Raw genomic sequence first — 18027 nt, forward strand, 5'->3', positions numbered from 1 at the left:
AACAATACTGTCTCCTAAAACACAATCATGGAATCCCCCCATTTTTAGTGTCTTTATAATTTTTAAAAAGTATGTTATAGTTTTTAATTTGTCTTTTACCTCTGAAGAAGTCACTATAGTTTCATTATAAAAGTTCCTCAAAAAAAATAGGACTATTAAGTGATCCAACAATGTTAATTCTAAGAACTTAAACAAAAAAATTGAAATTAGGATCTCAAAGAGAAATTTGTAGCCCCATGTTTATTCAACTCTGGAATTTCATATGTGGAAAGAAACCAAATGTCCTTTGACAGCTGATAGGATAAATAAAATATTTATTTTAGTCCTTCAAAAGAAGATAATTCTTCAATATATGGCAAAGTGGTAGGATATTGTTGACATTCGCTGTCACTGCCCTCCTGTTGTTCATCAATTTGCTTGAGCAGGCTCAGTAACATCTCCATTGTGACACTTGTTACTGTGTTTGGCATATCGAATACCTCACAGGTAGCTTGCCAGGATTTGCCATGAGGGCAAGATACTCTCGGTAGTTTGCCAGACTCTCCTAGAGGGGCAGAGGAGTCAAATCTGGGTTGGCCAGGTCAGCTAGCTCAGCTGTGTGCAAGGCAAATGCTCTACCCACTGTGCCATCGCTATCACTGTGCTATCGCTCCAGTGATAATATTGACATTATGCTAATAAAAATAAATTACTCACAAAAAGAGAAATATTGAATGATTCTTCTTATATGAAATATCTAAAATAATCAAATTCATAGAATCAATGAATAGAATGTTGCATGCCAGGGGATGGGAGAAAAAAAAGAGCAATTTTTATTTCAACAAGCATATAATTTTAGTTAAAAATAATAAGCTCTAGTGCTTTGCTGTAAAATATCAAATATATTACATATCTTTATCAATAAAAAATTATGTACTTGAAATTGTTGTTTTCGTGTGTGTGTGTGTGTTTGTGTGTATGTGTTTGTTTGAGAAACATGGCTGTACTCAGGGCTTACTCCTGCCTCTGTGGCTCTATAGTTATGGGTCACTCTTGTTTCTCCTGGCTCTGCTTGGGTGACCATATGTAGTGCCATGATCAAACTGAGGTTTGCAACATACAAGACAAGTGCCTAAACCCTATACTGTCTCTTCTCCCCTTTAAGTTTCTGGAGAAGGTGAAGAACATGTGAATTGTCATTAACACAAAGACTAAAATTAAAAAAATATTAAATATACAATATGAATGGGCTGGAGCAATAGCATAGCTGTAGGGCGTTTGCCTTGCAAGCAGTCAACTTGGCGGACCCAAGTTCAATTCCTCCATCCCTCTTAGAGAGCCCGGCAAGCTACTGAGAGTATCTAGTCCGCACAGCAAAGCCTGGCAAGCTACCCGTGATGTATTCAATATGCCAAACACGTAACAATTGTCACAATGGATACGTTACTGGGCCCGCTCAAGCAAATCGATGAACAATGGGAGGACAGTGACAGTGACAATATGAATAGAGATTTTAGGTAAAAAAAAGAAATCTAGGAAAGTTTTACCCATGAATTATGCTGACCTAAGCAAGGCTCTTTATCTTTCAGAGTCTCTATTTTCCTACCGACAAAGTGGCAGTGCAAGAATCCACATTATACAGGGTAATTGAAGGCACTAGATGAGCTAGGCCATGAGATCATAATAAAATTACCTATTATGTAAATATTCTGCTCTGCCTGGTGGTGCATGTTATGTACTGAAAATACATTTTTTTTATTATTTTTTATCAGTTATATACATTAGGTATAATACAGTCCAGTAAAGAAGAAGACAAAAAAGTAGAAGAAGGTAACAGATATGATTGACAATCTTTTATTTTTAAAAAAATTTTTATTAGTGAAACACCATGAGATAAAGTTGTAGACAATTTAACTTTAATTTCTGGGGTTTAAAATATCCTTTGGTTTGGGGCTCTTATTTATTTTTAACTTGAAAACAAGAAAAGGAAATAGTTTCCAGCATATTTGAATTCCCCCCATGCCCTTACAATATTTCCCTTTACTTCCTCTCTACTAGAAAACCCAGAGCAATGATCCAAGTTGCTTTCACAAAAGGGGACTATTAAAGGAGAAGAACGACCTCAATTTACCAAGAAAAGATTCTGAATTGTTAAGGCATCATTTTAAGGAAGACTGTCTATCTGATTTGATCAGTTATGAATATATAATCTTTCTCTTAAGGTAAAAAATGTCTCCATTAATTTTTTTCTGAATTGAATATACGTATTCTTTGAAAATAATAAAGTATTAGAAATCACTCACAGAGATTCCTTCAATTAATGGAAAATTGTTTCACTCTGTGAGCATATCATAGCATTATACTAAAATCTTATTGATGAATATTTGATGTGTTTAGAGTTGTAAAAATTACTTAAAAATAATAACACACAATACAGTGGTACATCCTCATGTACAGCATGTTTTTTCTGTGTGTCTAAAACTTTCTATTTAATAAAATTTTATGAGCAAAATTTTTAAGTGAAGTTATGTCTTTTAAATATTTTCAATACATATTTCTAACAATTTGAACAAAGGCAGATACCAGATCACAAAAGATCTTGTAAGTCATTTAAAGGCATTCTAGATTTAATATAGGAACAAGGGTGAACAGTGAATTATTTACAGGAATGAGACATGGTCAGACTTGAGTTTTATATAGCTGTGTTGGTCAGGGTTCAGCAACAGACAACAAAACACTCTCTAGCCAGTTTTTGCAGGAAGGGATTTATTACAGGGTATTAAACAGCTTACAGATTTGTTGGAGGGACTGGAGACACTGGCTCTTGCCTGAGCTTCTAGAAATAACAATTACACACGTCACATTGTTGTGCTAGCCTGACAAAAAATTTTTGGTATTAGTAACCACTAGCTTCTGCTCAAGACCACACTGTCTTGACCACAGTATGGAAAACTACTGGTTAATGTGCTGCCTCCATTCCTTCACTGGGCTTGTAATCCAGGTGATTAGCAATCAGTGTTCAGAATAGTTTTCACCAAATTTGGCTACACTTCAGAATCACCAGGAATGCACCACAAGAAGTACTTACTTTAGTGCCTGCAGAGGGTATATTTAATTATGCTGGAATTGGGCCCAAACATATTAAAAGTAAAACAGACACACACACAGTCTTGGAGGCCTCACCTGGAGGCGTTCTGTGTTTACTCTTGACTCCGTGCTCAGAGATTACTCCTGGCAGTACTCAGGGGATGATATGCAGTGCTCAGGATAGAACTTGATTAACATACAAGACAAGTACTTTAGTCCTTGTACTATTTCTCTGGCCTATCTTTTAAAAGATTTCCATACAAAATTCAGAATATAAATAGGACAATGGAGAGGATGTGAAGGAGAAAGGTACACCACTTATATATATATAATTTCTCTTTTCATTTAGATACGAAAGAGACTCATGAATAGTTCAATACTGATGGAGAACAGAGGAAAACAATAGGAGAGAAGGTAAGTATACAGGTTGCTATTCTTGAGTATATGGTAAAACTCGCAGTGTGAAAGGGGTAGTGAGTATTTGAAATAATTACTTTGATATAAATGAGAGGGAAGACTAGAGACTGAAACTTCTGGGATGGAGCTCTAAAGGTGTCTACGTTATGACGATGTTTGCTTATTTACTCACGGCACTGTTCATAGAACATCCAGACTATTCTTAGGAAAGTATTTTAATCCACTCACTTGTTTATTCTCTCTCTTTCTCTCTGGTATAGGCGGTCATCTAATCTGAGAATGGGGTTTTATAAAAAGTATAGAAAGATGACTGACGTGAAAGACTACAGCTCAAAGAGGGTGGGAAGGAAGTGAGATGAGAAATGGACTAACGAAGAAATTAAAATAGTGAAGCAAGTAGAGGTTTAAGTAAGGTCAAATCATAATAAAATAGATCTAAGATTTATTGCATGCTTGAAGGTAGCAACATGATAAATGTAATGGGTTTTATTACCATTTCAACAATAACTATTATCTCCATAAAAAAAGAAACATTTTAGAGTGATCTAGAAGCTTGCTTCTGTTCTGCCTCTTGAAGACAACAGAACGGCTGCTATGTATTGTAGTGTCTGACTCTGAGGCACTTGCTATAGCCTCTAGACTATTTGAAGTTACAAGTATTGTTAGGTAGCTGAGAGAAAAAGATTGAAAAAATAAGAGTTTTGGTTTTTATATTGTGATGTTGAATTTTCAATATCAGACAAGAACATCTTAAGTGATGATGAAGCTTCAGTGTTTGGAAACACACAGCTAGTAGTTACCTGGGTAGAAAAAACAAGTATTTTTGGAGGTTATTTCTATTAGAGTACCTTGGATATTCATTATTATAAATTTTTGCTGACACAAGAGAATCAGTGTTAGAGTTCATCTTAAAGGTAACTTTGATTGAGGACAAATAAAATGATCATACATGACACTTTGATGATATCTGGACTTTGTTAAACAAGTCTATTATCATCTGGCAATCAGTTTTATTTTTCCATCTCACACTTTGAAAGCAAAATTTTCCCCCCTCTCCTGTCTTCTATCCTCATCCCTCCTCTTCTCTTCCCTTTACATACACATACTCTTTATTATTTTCTTATTGTCAAAAACCTGAGTTTTCTCATGTAGGCTTGTTTTAAAGCACATTAACATTCACTTTTAAAATTTGCATAAATTGGAATCCTTTCATTTTTTAAAGAAAAGACATTTGTTGTTTTCATAACAAAGCAAGATTGAAAGACCAATTATTTTTAAAGATTGATTTTTGTGTTATTTCTCTAACAATCTGTTTTATATTCAGTAGAATACATATGATTTTTGTGTATATGTGTATTAACATGTAATTTCTTTGGAACAAGTCTGTGGCTTGCATTAAATTCTCAAATGTCTTTCAAAGTAATAATAATAAAAAAGACCCACTGTCTTAAACTGAACCTCATCACTTATCCGAGAATAATTTCCATTTCTTCCCACTCACCTGAGTGCTAATTTCCTCAAACATTCCCAGTTCTTCCACATTGTTTTTCACCTGTCACCTAGTGACAACTTTGTCAGCATCACTCCCTTTTACCAAGCTTATTTTCATGGTACGTGGTATCTAATCTACTAAAGACATAGAGCCTCGTTCACAGTACCTTTCACTAATATTATGCTTCATTTATATCACACTTACATAATTGTCTATCTCTAATCCTCTCTTCAAAACTAGCATAAAAGTAAAGGATTTACTTTCCATCTTCATTTCTTGATGAAATCTCAGGAAAAACTGCTCAATTATTTATTTTTTTATGAAGTTAATGACTTGCTCAGTGTAAAACAAGAACGAATCACAAAATATACTGAGGGAGACAGAAATGAGTCACTTGAACATATGGATTCTCTTTATTAAACTATCAAAAATATCAAGTATACACTAGTCTCTTTAAGAGGATTACACGCTCCAAAACCTAAGCTGTGCTAGCTTTGTTTATTTTTGTTATCTTAAGTATTTAAAAGTGTTAGGAACAGATAATGTAAATTTGTTTAAGTTAGCTGAAATGTGAAAAGTAGAAAATTTTGTTTGAATAGCTCCAAATAAAGGAGACTTTCTGTTTTATCCTAACTTTGTTTTTCGCTCTTCAGTCTCAACTAGTGCTTGAGGCTCCTTATATATACTTCTAGCCTTTCCATCACCACTCTCTGCAAGTTGCTGTCCTTTTCCCATAATGCTTTGCTTTAAGCATTTATTTCCTTCTCCAAGGCTATAGTAACAAGTTTTACTAAATACGTGAAGCTTTCATAAGAGGATTACAGAGTGAACAGAATAAAAAAAAGGAAGGCAAGCCTGTAATTCAGTTCATTTGTTGTATGTCTCATGGGGCAGGGGCATTTATTAACTTCTTCCCTTGACTTTAGCTATTCCACTGGTTGACGTGATCTATGACCCTCATTTGAGTCTTTTTTTTTTCTGCATCGTCCCTTTTCTGAGCCTCAACTTTCCCATGAATTCCAGTCCCATTAACTCCAAAGAAAACAAAGGAGTGAAGCCCTTCTCTGGTTAGATGATAGATAAACTAACAAATCCTAATATAAACCAGCAATTTAATTCCCTGGTCCAAGCCTTATCCAAGATTACACAACATTATTTTACCAGGCCCCAAATCATGAGGCTGAATGCATCATTACCCAATACATGTACATTAGCAGATGAAATTCTGGTCTGGACACAGAAGTCACATCACCTTTACCAATGTTCTCATAATTTTAGAAAGTCAGTTTTGTAAAGGATACAAAGGTATCTTTCTCGACCATCTCTGCTTTCTGATCCCAAGTGAACTGCTCTCTTTTCATAGTCTCAGATAAAAGAAAATCACCCACGACCACCTAAAATGAGCAATCACAAGTTGATTCCATAAAGCATGGATTATCACTGGTGGCTCTCCAATAGACAGGTGAGAACTTGTCTTTATCACTACAAAAGAATCTTATCTGACTTGAAATTGAAAGGAAATAGTCCAATTTTGTGTTTAGAAGAAGATGGGGTCATTTCCCTTGGTGGGTATGTGGTGAAAAAATTACATAAGAGCAAGTATCCAGGATATAGAGTGAATAGAAAGACTGCTGTAGAGATTGTCCTGTTCTCTTATTGCAGGCACATAGAAAAACTACGTTTCGCACCTGTATTACTTATAAGGAGGGACAGACCACCAACTCATAAATGGATCACTCCTAAACCAAATAATGATTTTAAATAAAAGGTTAAGAATGGCATGTTCTATGTATTCACTGTGGTGGGAATTAAAGAAGGCATAAATTTCAGATAATAAATCCCCCAGATGTTGGAGTCTCTGTCAGTTTTGCTCTATGCCACGAATACAGCAGAAGCCTCCCTTTCCCAGTAGCCAATGTTAGATATGAACTCAGAAATAAATCTGCCAATAAAACAAATATGACTCCAAAAGCAACAGAATAATTTGTGACTTCTGGGTAGCATTTGAAAGATAAGGGATAAATATGTGTCTTTAATACTTAGCGTCTTTTAAATTTTCTGAGACGATCTATTCTTAAGTAAATAATTATAGATTTTTTTGAACAGAAAAAAGCATTTTGTCTATTTTTGTCAATAAAATTATATATATAGAGACTTTTTAATAAGATTTGATGAATTCATATAATTTGATTATATACACTAAACAATCTAGGCCTTTGTATGTAGCAAGGCAATGATTTGGTAATATCAATGACTTAATGTGAAGAAATAATTTTAAATAACATCAAGAAAAATTAGAAAAATAACACCATTAAAGCATGTCCCTGATATTTTGGAATATTTTTTACAGACCAAATGTTGTGTTCCAGCCAAGATAGATGACAATGTTCAGGAAGAGCTGCAAGAATTAAGGGAAATAAAATTCAGATTCTAGAGAACACAATTGAAGGATTTGAAAAGGAAAGGAACAGCGGGACATAAGCTAGAGCAAGTGATTTTGGATTCAGAAAACTGAATAAACACTTTGGTTCAACGTTGCCACTTAAACAATAACTAAAGGGTGAAGTAGATTTGAAGGTTGACGCACAGTTTATCAATACTATTCTTTCATTGGTGGGGAATCACATGCTTCTCAAAAGATTCTAAGAACTTAGACTGGTTATAGCTTCAAAGAACACTACTCTTTAGTAGATGAGATATTTTGGCTCTTAGAATGAGTAAGTAGTGTTCCATATTGATTACTTAGAACCATGGGGACAGATAACACTTGTCTTAAAAATAACAATTCATAATTTTTAATGTTTTAATGTTTCTTTGAATGTTTCATCTTGGCTGGCATCAGTAATATCTAAAAAGGCAATGTAAAGGAAGAACATTGCTCGTCTTCATTAATCTATAATTAGGATGGATATTTTTAAATAAAGAAAATCACCCAATTTTCCAGCTACAAAGTATCTTATTGAATGTATATTTATTTTTGAAGTCTTGTTCCAAGTGCTGCTCAAGCAATCTGAGGACCACTCAGAACATTCTCAGCCAACTGGACTTAGCCAACATGTACCTAAGGCCTTAGCACATGATGTTGCTTGTATCCTGCACATGTAAGGCATATGCCTCAAACCCCTGTACTATTTTTCAGACCCTTGAATACATTTATTTTATTAGTACCATTTTATTCTAAACTTTTTTGGAAATGATTTTATCTGAGTTTTTGAATATATCATAGCTATGGTGACTCTGGAATATGAATATGTTTCTCCTAGTTTTTTTTTTTCTGTAAAGGTTCCTTGTTCTTTCCTCCACCTATTTGTAAAACTGTAAAGAAAATTTAAAGAGAATGTTTTTAGACAAAATAATTTTAGATTAAAAATAATGAGCACTTTTGACTACTTCAAGTCCCCTTTTACTATGAACAACGAACCTGTACCTGACTTAAATGGTGAAATATTTCTTGATTGATTCAGTGATTGTTTACAAAAATAGTTTCCCTTTTCCTATCTTAATTTAAATAATTTCTACTAAGAAAGCATTTTAATAAGATATTGTAGCAGAACTTTTTTACTTAATTGGGGAATCTGACCATACCTATCATTCACAAAATAATTTATGAATTAAAATATCTTTGAGGCATGCATTATTCAAGCCAGGTATTTGCATTGTCTACTTATCAAGGATATTATTTTATGGGTATGTATATAAATGCGGGCTGGAGCGATAGCACAGCGGGTTGGCATTTACCTTGCATGCAGCCAGCCCGGCAGAGCTGGATTTGATTCCTCCACCCCTCTTGGAGAGCCCAGCAAGCTACTAAGAGCATTCCACACACCCAGCAAAGCCTGTCAAGCTACCCGTGATGTATTCAATATGCCACACATGGTAACAACAAGTCTCACAATGTAACTGGGCCCGCTCTTGAGCAAATCCATGAACAATGGGAGGACAGTGACAATGACTAGCGAGACACCTAGATGTCAGATATGGAAATTATTTTTGTTTCTGTTTTAACACATTCTTATAGGTATCTCACCCGGTCCTCATGGCTTAAATATACATATATGATGACAAAATTGTAAAAATCCACCATTGACCTTCTTGAGTACATCTTTGTCTATTCAACAATCTGCTGAGTATTCTCATATAAACATTTGATTAGTATCTCTAAATAGACTTTATAGTTTCTTTTTCTAAGAAAGTATATTTTAACCACCATGATTTATAATTTTACATTGTTGTCAATGCTAGGATTTTACGCTACAATATTCCAGCACCAAATGCTCTACCAGAGTGCCTGGTTCCATCCACTGTCATCTCAGGGACCTTGAACACACCCCTACCCCATTCCCCACATTTCACTGCTCTGGTAAACTTCTGTAGACTAGTTCTTATATTATATTGCTTTTGACCTCTTTTTTCCCTCTCTCAAACATGGAACATAAAAACACAGTAAGGGAACAACAAACCTTTTCTCTCATTCTTTTAAAAAACTATTCTTTATGTAGTTCCCCAGTTATTTAGGTCTCCAGTTATTTTGGCTCCAAACTTAGAATCATTTTTATCTTCTTTGCAAAGCTGTCATTCAATCTACCAGAAGTTTTATTGCATCTACTTTCAAATGGATCAAAAAGGCTAGCCATTTCCTCTTCGGGGCTTGCCAACTGGAGCCCTTATTTTAAGTCACCAACATATTTTGCTTGCACTCTTGCAATTTTCCTTATTGAGTCATTTCCTATTGACTCCTTTACCTAGAGACAATTCTCTACATAGAATGCATAAAATGTAAACTGGATCATGATAATTTCTATTAAAAATGTGCAAAGGATTCCCATCACAAAAAACATCCAAAAATAATTTGGTACTATATAAGTTGTACACAAGCCTCCATTTAAACACACACACATAACCATACACACATATATAAAAATCTCTGTCTTTTAAATTTAACTTCTAAGTCACTAAATACAAACCTCACTGATCTTGTTGTTTTGATCCTGGTGATGTTTGCAAATACTCTTCTTGGAAGGTTTTTCCTTGAACGTTCACATTGATGACCATTTCATACCCCTCAGATTTTGCTTAAATAAAAAATTTTAGAGAACATACTAGACCCTGTTCTCAGTTTATTCTCAGATTATTACTGTTGAGACCATATTTTATTTTAATGTTTTAATTATTATAAATTGCATAAAGATAGGCTATTGAAGTATTCTTGCTATCTACAACATTGCTTGATTTGTAGTGATAGTGATATAGGACAAAAAATCTTATTTTTAGAGAGCGCTCTGTGATCAATCTGGTTTTCATTTTTACAGAAGAAAGCTTATTGAGATCTGTAGTAGTCAAATTATTTTGACAAGATCACATGCTTAGGAAATGGTCCATTCAGAATTTGCAGAGTTATCTGAAGATAAATCCTAACCTTTTGGTCACAATGCTGCATGGTTTCCATATTAATTCATGGTATACTATAACGTCCTTATTCAAAATGCAATTATCTTGGAATTTCAGAAACCAACCTTTCCATAAAGAACATATCATAATTACCAGAATAATTGTATGTGAGCTCACATTTCAGCATTTTTTGACTTTATAGGTTTTTTTAAGTCCACACACCTCCAGTCTGAGAAGCTTAAGTTTTAGCTTTCCTGAAGGTAGATTTTAAGGAAAAGAAAACTTTTCAAAACACATCAATGGAAAAGATTGCTTAAAACAATCCAATACATCACTGATAATTGAATAAATGTTTAAGTCCCCCAAATTTCAGACTGTAAAGTGAAAGTTATATAGTCAGGTGACATATTTCTTTGATCCCATGTTCAAGTTCCATAGAGGCCTGCAGCAGTGTTTAAACCATAACAAGAGGAGCTATTGACATCGGCATTAGAGAAGATGTAATGCCAGCAACTGAATTCAGGTTTTACTGACTTTTTTAGCACTAAAAAGATCTCTTAAAACATAGATCTCATAATTGTATTTTTTTAAGAAACACTAAAATTTTCTACTCTTTGAATAACTATTGTATTTTAATTTTGTTCACATTTAAAACAACTCTTGACTAGAAGGTTTAGATTTATGTCAATGTTTAGATGGAATTTGAAAATACAATCTTTTTTTGCTATCTGCTGCTGAGTTGCATATTTTAAAATGTACAAATTTTATTTATTTATTTATACTTTTTATGAAATGCAATAATAACATTTTTCTAGTCCTGGTTCTACCTTCTAGATGTGTAGCCAGCATACTTTGTTTAATTTCTATTTTGTTTATCAGTTTCCTAATATGGAAAATGGGGATAATTGTAGTGCCAATTTCATAGGATTTTGGTAAGAATTCACTGTATCACTGTCACTGTCACCACTGTCATCCCATTGTTCATTGATTTACTCGAGCACACACCAGTAACATCTCCATTTGTCCCAACCCTGAGATTTTAGCAGCCTCTCCTTACTTGTCTTTCCCAACGTATTGGAGGCTCTCTCAGGATCAAGGGAATGAGACCCATTATTATCACTGTTTTTGGCATATTTAATATGCCACGGCTAGCTTGCCAGGCTCTCCCATGCAAGCGGGATATTCTCAGTAGCTTGCTGGACTCTCCGAGAGGCATAGATGTATATATTCATATTCATATGTTCATATATATTCATATATATTTATATTGGGCCACACTAGCATGCAACAGGGATGAATAGAGATGTTACTGGTGCCTGCTTGAACAAATCAATGAACAACAGGATGATAAGTGATTACATATATATATATATATGTTTCTCTATAATATGTGGTGTGGTAATTACGGAAAATGCGTAAGGAGTGTCTTATAATGTGTTTTTCGTGGTTGCGCTGTCCAGGAATATGTTTACTCCTTCATGAGGCTCGGCCCAAGTATGTGGAAAACTGCTTGGAGCATGTTGGTAGTTGGGTAGTGGAGGTCAGCTGCTGGGGCTGGGTCCCTTGGGGTGGGGAGGGCTCTTACCCGCCTCCCCTCCCCCGGGGCACCCCAAGTGAAAACAGCCTGGTGCAGAGTCAGGTGAGAATTAGATAAGATTAAATACTTGTGCAGGGTCTAATTTGGTGTGAAGAACAGAAAAGAGTGATATATAGAAACTGCTATTATGCATAGGTCTACTGGATGCTTGTGACATTTTGGATCAGATTGTTCTTTGTGGTGTACTGTTTTGAGTATTATACTTAGAAGCAAGGGCTGGAGCAATAGCATAGTGGGTAGGGTGTTTGCCTTGCATGCGGCCAACCAGGGATCAATTCCTCTGTCCCTCTCAGAGAGCCAGGCAAGCTACCAAGATTATCCTGCCCACACGGCAGAGCCCTCCCCGTGGGGTATTTGACATGCCAAGAACAGTAACAACAAGTCTCATTTTGTATTTCCTGGAGCGAGCAGATGCTATTGGACTACATTAGCATGCAACAGGGATGAATGGAGGAGTTACTGGTGTCCGCTTGAGCAAGTCAATGAACAACAGGAGGACAGTGCTACTGTGCTGCTTAAAAGCACATCTTGTCTTCTTTCCGTTAGATATTAGTAACTGCCATCTCCTCACCCAACTATGAGAGCAGAAACAACAAGTGTGCCTCCAGACATTTCCAGGTGTTCTTGAGTTGACAATGGTGCAAAATCGTGATCCCTTGAGAGCCACTGTCTACAGAACTAATTTATATATGCTTTATCTGTGCAGAATTTTTGATGGTAGTAAAGTGGTAGTAAAGTCTACTTCTTGCTCTTATGCTATGTACTGAACTGAGGTCAGCTGCTTACAAGGCAAACACCTTAACCTCTGTACAATCTCTCTGGACTATATAGCTTCTTCCTTAATTTTCACAAGCATGGAAGTGATAGCATTCTTAACCCATGGTTTAAAAATGAGAAGAATTTAGAAACATCAAGTACTTGCCCGAAGACACAAATGTGTCTTCGAAGACACAAATATGACTGTGACTATCATAAAGCTATCATTCTGACTGTGCCTTGATAACATGGTTTTGATGGAATATTCATTAATTATGTCTTTGGTTGATGGGTTGATCCTGTGCACAATGCCAAGAAGGCAACATTGCAAATTTGCTATCTCCTATGCAAGAATATCTGGCTTGCTTTCCATCCAACTTTGTATCCCAGTGTTCTTTCTCTTTATAACTTATTTTCATCTGCATTGAACAAAGTCACACTTTTCTAATGGTTCCAACCTGATGAGGGAAGCATTCCATCTCTCACAAAGTATCAACTGCTCCCTAAGCTTGACATTGAAGCAAAAGTTTCTACCCATAACTGGCAACAGATTTCATCTGCCCTCCTGGTACTTATTGAGAGTCACAGTGGGCTGACTTTTGCTGAACATCTGTGACAGGCTTAATTGAGAAGAATGAATTTGGAAATTTTACCTGAACCATTTGTAATGATTTGAAAATGAGGTAGATAAGAAACAAGTCTATATAATGACAAAATTCCCCCTGTCTGAAAATTCAGACAAGTTTGAAAAACAGAACTTTTCCTTATGTTAGGTTTCTAAGTCCCTTCTGCTTTTTTCTACTCTATTATTTATTTTTTAATGTCATTAAAGCACCTTTATTTATAAGGTTTTTCATAGTGGAATTTTAGACATACAGTGTTCTAGCAGCAATCCCACCACCAGTGGCAACTTCTGTCCCCCTGTGTTCCCTGGATCTCCACACCCGCAGCTTTCACCTTGATAAGCACATTTTTAAAGTTTGGTTGTTAACGTACGAATCCCATGTTTTTAGTTTTTTGACCCTCTTATTTGTATATGTAGCCATGTCACTTCTTTACACCTGTTTTTCACTATACATTATTATTCTTGTACAGGGTAGGGGTAGGAATGTTCTGGGGCGATCAGAAGAATATTAATTTGAATTTTCTATATATATATAACTGGACTCTTCTGCTGAAATTTTTACTTTGGTGTATTTTAGGATATGTCACAAATTCTCCTCTACCTGTACTTATTTTCCCTGCTGTTTTCGTGCTACTTTTAGTTTGGGCGGCTCACATAATTGTTGTGCCCTCGCATTCTGTCCTCAATCTACAACTCATCTCACTTTCTATAGTCTATGAACAATCTCCTTCTTTCAACCACTATCATTTACCAGTGGACTCCAAGTTTATGTCTTTAATTTAGACCCATGTCATGCTCTACAGACACATTTATCTACTTATCAGCATGCTGTCTCTATAGGAATATTAAGAAGGATTTCTTCTTAACGCATTTTTTATAAATAAATGCTTTCCATCATTGGTACCACTGTACATCTGGCTTCTCAAGGTAGAATGTCTGTGTCACAGAATTACGTGACTTCTTCTCTTCTAATAACCAATGTATGCAAAGTTCTGATAGCTCTCAGAAACATATCTTCTTTTCAGCTTTTTGTATATTTATAGGACTGAGAAGTTCAGCCGTAGAACTCCACATCGGGACCCATGGCCTAGAATGAAAAGAACAGGGTGACAGACTGTCTGAGTTGATCATGTCAACCAAGACCATCCATGGTAACTCACAATTTCAGAAGACCGAATCTAAACATTAGACATGGGAGTCTCCTGGTGGACGGTTCCACAACAAAATTGACCATATCATATTCAATTGACCATTTTGCCTGACCGATGTTGCTGTTATCCCAAAATTCCAAATGGGATCGGACCACCGTCTCCTTCATGCAAAATTCTACTTCACAGAGCGGGGAGAAAGGGCTGCAAAGTTTAAAAAGAGAACTCCCAGAACGACCATGAACTGGGAGCTGTTTGGCTCTGTTGTGGCAACATGGGAAGATGCCGTGAAAACATTGACAAGGAATACGATCATCTGGTTCAGGACCTCCATGATTGTGCAAGAAACACCAAGAAAGAGATAACCACACACACAATAAAAGCCTGTCTTCAAAAACTCTTGAGCTTATTCGCCAATGTGGCTTGGCACATGCCTCAGGCAACCACAAGAGAACATCCGACCTCACAAAGCAGTGCAGAGAAGCGATCAAGGAAGACCTCAAAGAGAGAACAGCAGTGCTGGTAGATGCGGCAGAAGCCGGGAAAAGCTTTCGTAACGCCTGCCTGTCCTTCACCAACTACAAGACCAAGATGACTGCCCTCTGATGTTCTGATGTGCAATGGAGAAGATTATTCATGACTTCTACTCAGATCTCTTTGATAGCCATGTCCACCTGCCAACATACCAAATTCCGCAGGATGGATATGTCATTCCCAACATTCTCCCTTCCGAAATCCGGCACGCCATCTTGTCGGTAAAGAAATGAAGAGCACCTGGCCCAGACAAGGTCATACCTGAACACCTGAAGAACCTACCATCAGTACTCATCAATACACTAGCTCAGCTCTTCACATGCTACCTATCTGAATGCAAGGTTCCATCCCAATGGAAAAGCAGCAGACTGTACTACTGTACAAGGGAGACATCCACAACATTGGCAACTATCACTCGATCTGCCTGTCTGTCATCTACAAGCTGTTCACTCCAGTCATCCTGAATAGGATTGGCAGAACAGTAGATGAAGGACAAACATGTGAGCAAGCCGGGTTCTGCAAAGGATTCAGCAAGATCGACCATATCCACACGATAACCAAGCTCGTGGGGGTTTCTTGGGAGTTTAAGATGCTGCTCTGTCTAATTTTCATTGATTTAAAGAAGGCCTTGATTCTGTTGAGATGGAAGCGGTCATTGAAGCCCTAGCCAATCAGGGCTTTCAAACTCAATACATCAGGATCCTCCATGAACTGTATTACACATTCAATACCAGAATCTCATCATTCTACAAAGAAGTGATCATCAATGTCAAGAAAAGAGTTCGGCAGGGTGATACTATTTCAGTGAAACTCTTCAGTGCCACCCTCGGGAATGTCAAGCAATGATTGGAATGGGAAGGAAAGGGAGTGAAGATACATGGTCGGCAACTGCCACCTCTGCTTTGCTGATGACATCGTTCTAATAACACCAAACATTAGTCAAGCGGCACAAATGCTGACCGACTTTGACCATGAGTGTGGAAATGTCGGATTACAGCTGAATCTCACAAAGACAATGTTTATGTGAAAAGTCTTGGTTCTGATGTTCCATTCACTCTTCAATAGACCATCTCTGAATGCAACATTTATGTGTACCTAGGTTGAGAAGTAAACATGACGAATTACCTGGCACCTGAATTGCGTAGGAGGAAGAGAGCGGCTTGGAACACCTTCAAGAGCATCGAAGAAACAGCTAAGAGGATGAAGAACCTATGGCTCTGGGAACATCTCTTTGATTCCACAGTTCTTCCTGCTTTAACATATGCCTCGGAGACCTAAGCCATATGAAAACAGGATGAGAATGCTATTCGGGTCTCTCAAAGAGGAATCGAAAGAGCTGTGCTTGGAGTATCACATTTCAGTCAAATGAGAAAAAGTTCCGGAATTCCAACCTCTGTCAATGCTCAAGAATCAGGGACGCTGTCTCGTTTGCCAAGTTGTCAAAAATCAGATGGGCTGGACACATAATGAGATTTAGAGACAACTGCTGGACTAGAGCCATTACCAAGTGGATTTCATGAGATGTCAAAAGGTCGCATGGCTGCCCACCTATGAGATGGTCATAGTTCTTCGTCAAGACCCTGAATGATCGGTTTGAGGTTCTTCATGTTCCTAGAACGAGCAGATGCCATTGGGCTACATTAGCACGCAACGGGGATGAATGGAGACGTACTAGAGCCCGCTCGAGCAAGTACATGAGTAATGGGATAGCAAGTGATCAAGTATATTTAGCATTATTTCTTATTAGAAATGCAGACTTCACCTCCAAAAAAACAGGGCATTGGGGCAATATGTCATGCAAATGAAAAATAACAATAGCAGTTAACAATAACTGTGCAACCTTGGTACCCCCTTTGTTTCTCTCATTCTTTCTGTCTTCTCACTCTTTGTGAGAACAGCCTTACATTGGACACATTCAGATAACATTGAGATGCTTGTGGTTCCATATGCTTTGTAGACTGATTTTCACTTCCCTTTATCCAATTTTTCCTTTGCATGGAATGCCACTTCTCCAGTTATCTATTCAGATAGGTTGGTTTATTTTTACATTAGTTTTCACTATTCACTCCCCTACTACCTTTCCTATTACCTTTCACTATTCTCTCCACTATAATCTTTTTTTCATAATCCTCGAATAGAACGATTCTTACTGTCTTTCTGTACTATTTTTAATTTTTCTTTGCAACTCTTGGACTCTCTACTTACAGTTCTGTTTTCCACACACACACACACACACACACACACATACACACACTGAATTCTGGCCATAAAAATATAACAAATATACCACAAAATTTTGTTGAGAGAATGAGTATGTCATATATCTAACCGAATTGGTAGACATCTACTTTACTAAAAGGACTTTTAAAAATAATAACCTTTCAATGTAGTTAATATTTTGTATGATTTACAGATTGGAGTTAGCCCTGACTCATAAATTAAGTAGAAAACTATTACATTTATACATATAAGCACCCTTTGGTAAATGTTTTCTTAGCTGGCTTGTGTCTGAGATTCTGAGGTGTCAAGCTAGATGCTAGTATAAACTTCTTCTGCCAATACAATGTGTAACCAATAGAATTAGATTCTGAGTAAGAAAATTGAGTGTTGGATTCAAAACCAGCACTATTGGTCACATCCTCTTTTTTTTTTAAACATACTATCCTTGAAGCTATGTCTTCCAACATTACCTCTAGGAAAAGTGAGGGCAGAAATTCCAATAACAAATGCATGTGTATGCTTTAAAATGTTTACGTTATAAAAACAACATTAAAAACACAGATCAAAAACTATATTGCTGAGAAATGTATAAATTATTTAGAGAGAAAGGAATGTTTCTTTTCACATCACAGACATTCCTGCATTTTCTAAAAGGTTCACTGCAAATTTATTTAATATTGAGGTCTCAGTGAATTAAAAATGATTTGAATAAATATTTTATATCTTTTAAGAAACATTCAAAATATTAAAACACCTGTTTTCAATTCAAAAGCATGCATGTTTT

The sequence above is a fragment of the Sorex fumeus genome, unplaced genomic scaffold, assembly GCF_029834395.1.
Source record: "Sorex fumeus unplaced genomic scaffold, SorFum_2.1 ptg000008l, whole genome shotgun sequence".
Lineage (NCBI taxonomy): Eukaryota > Metazoa > Chordata > Mammalia > Eulipotyphla > Soricidae > Sorex > Sorex fumeus.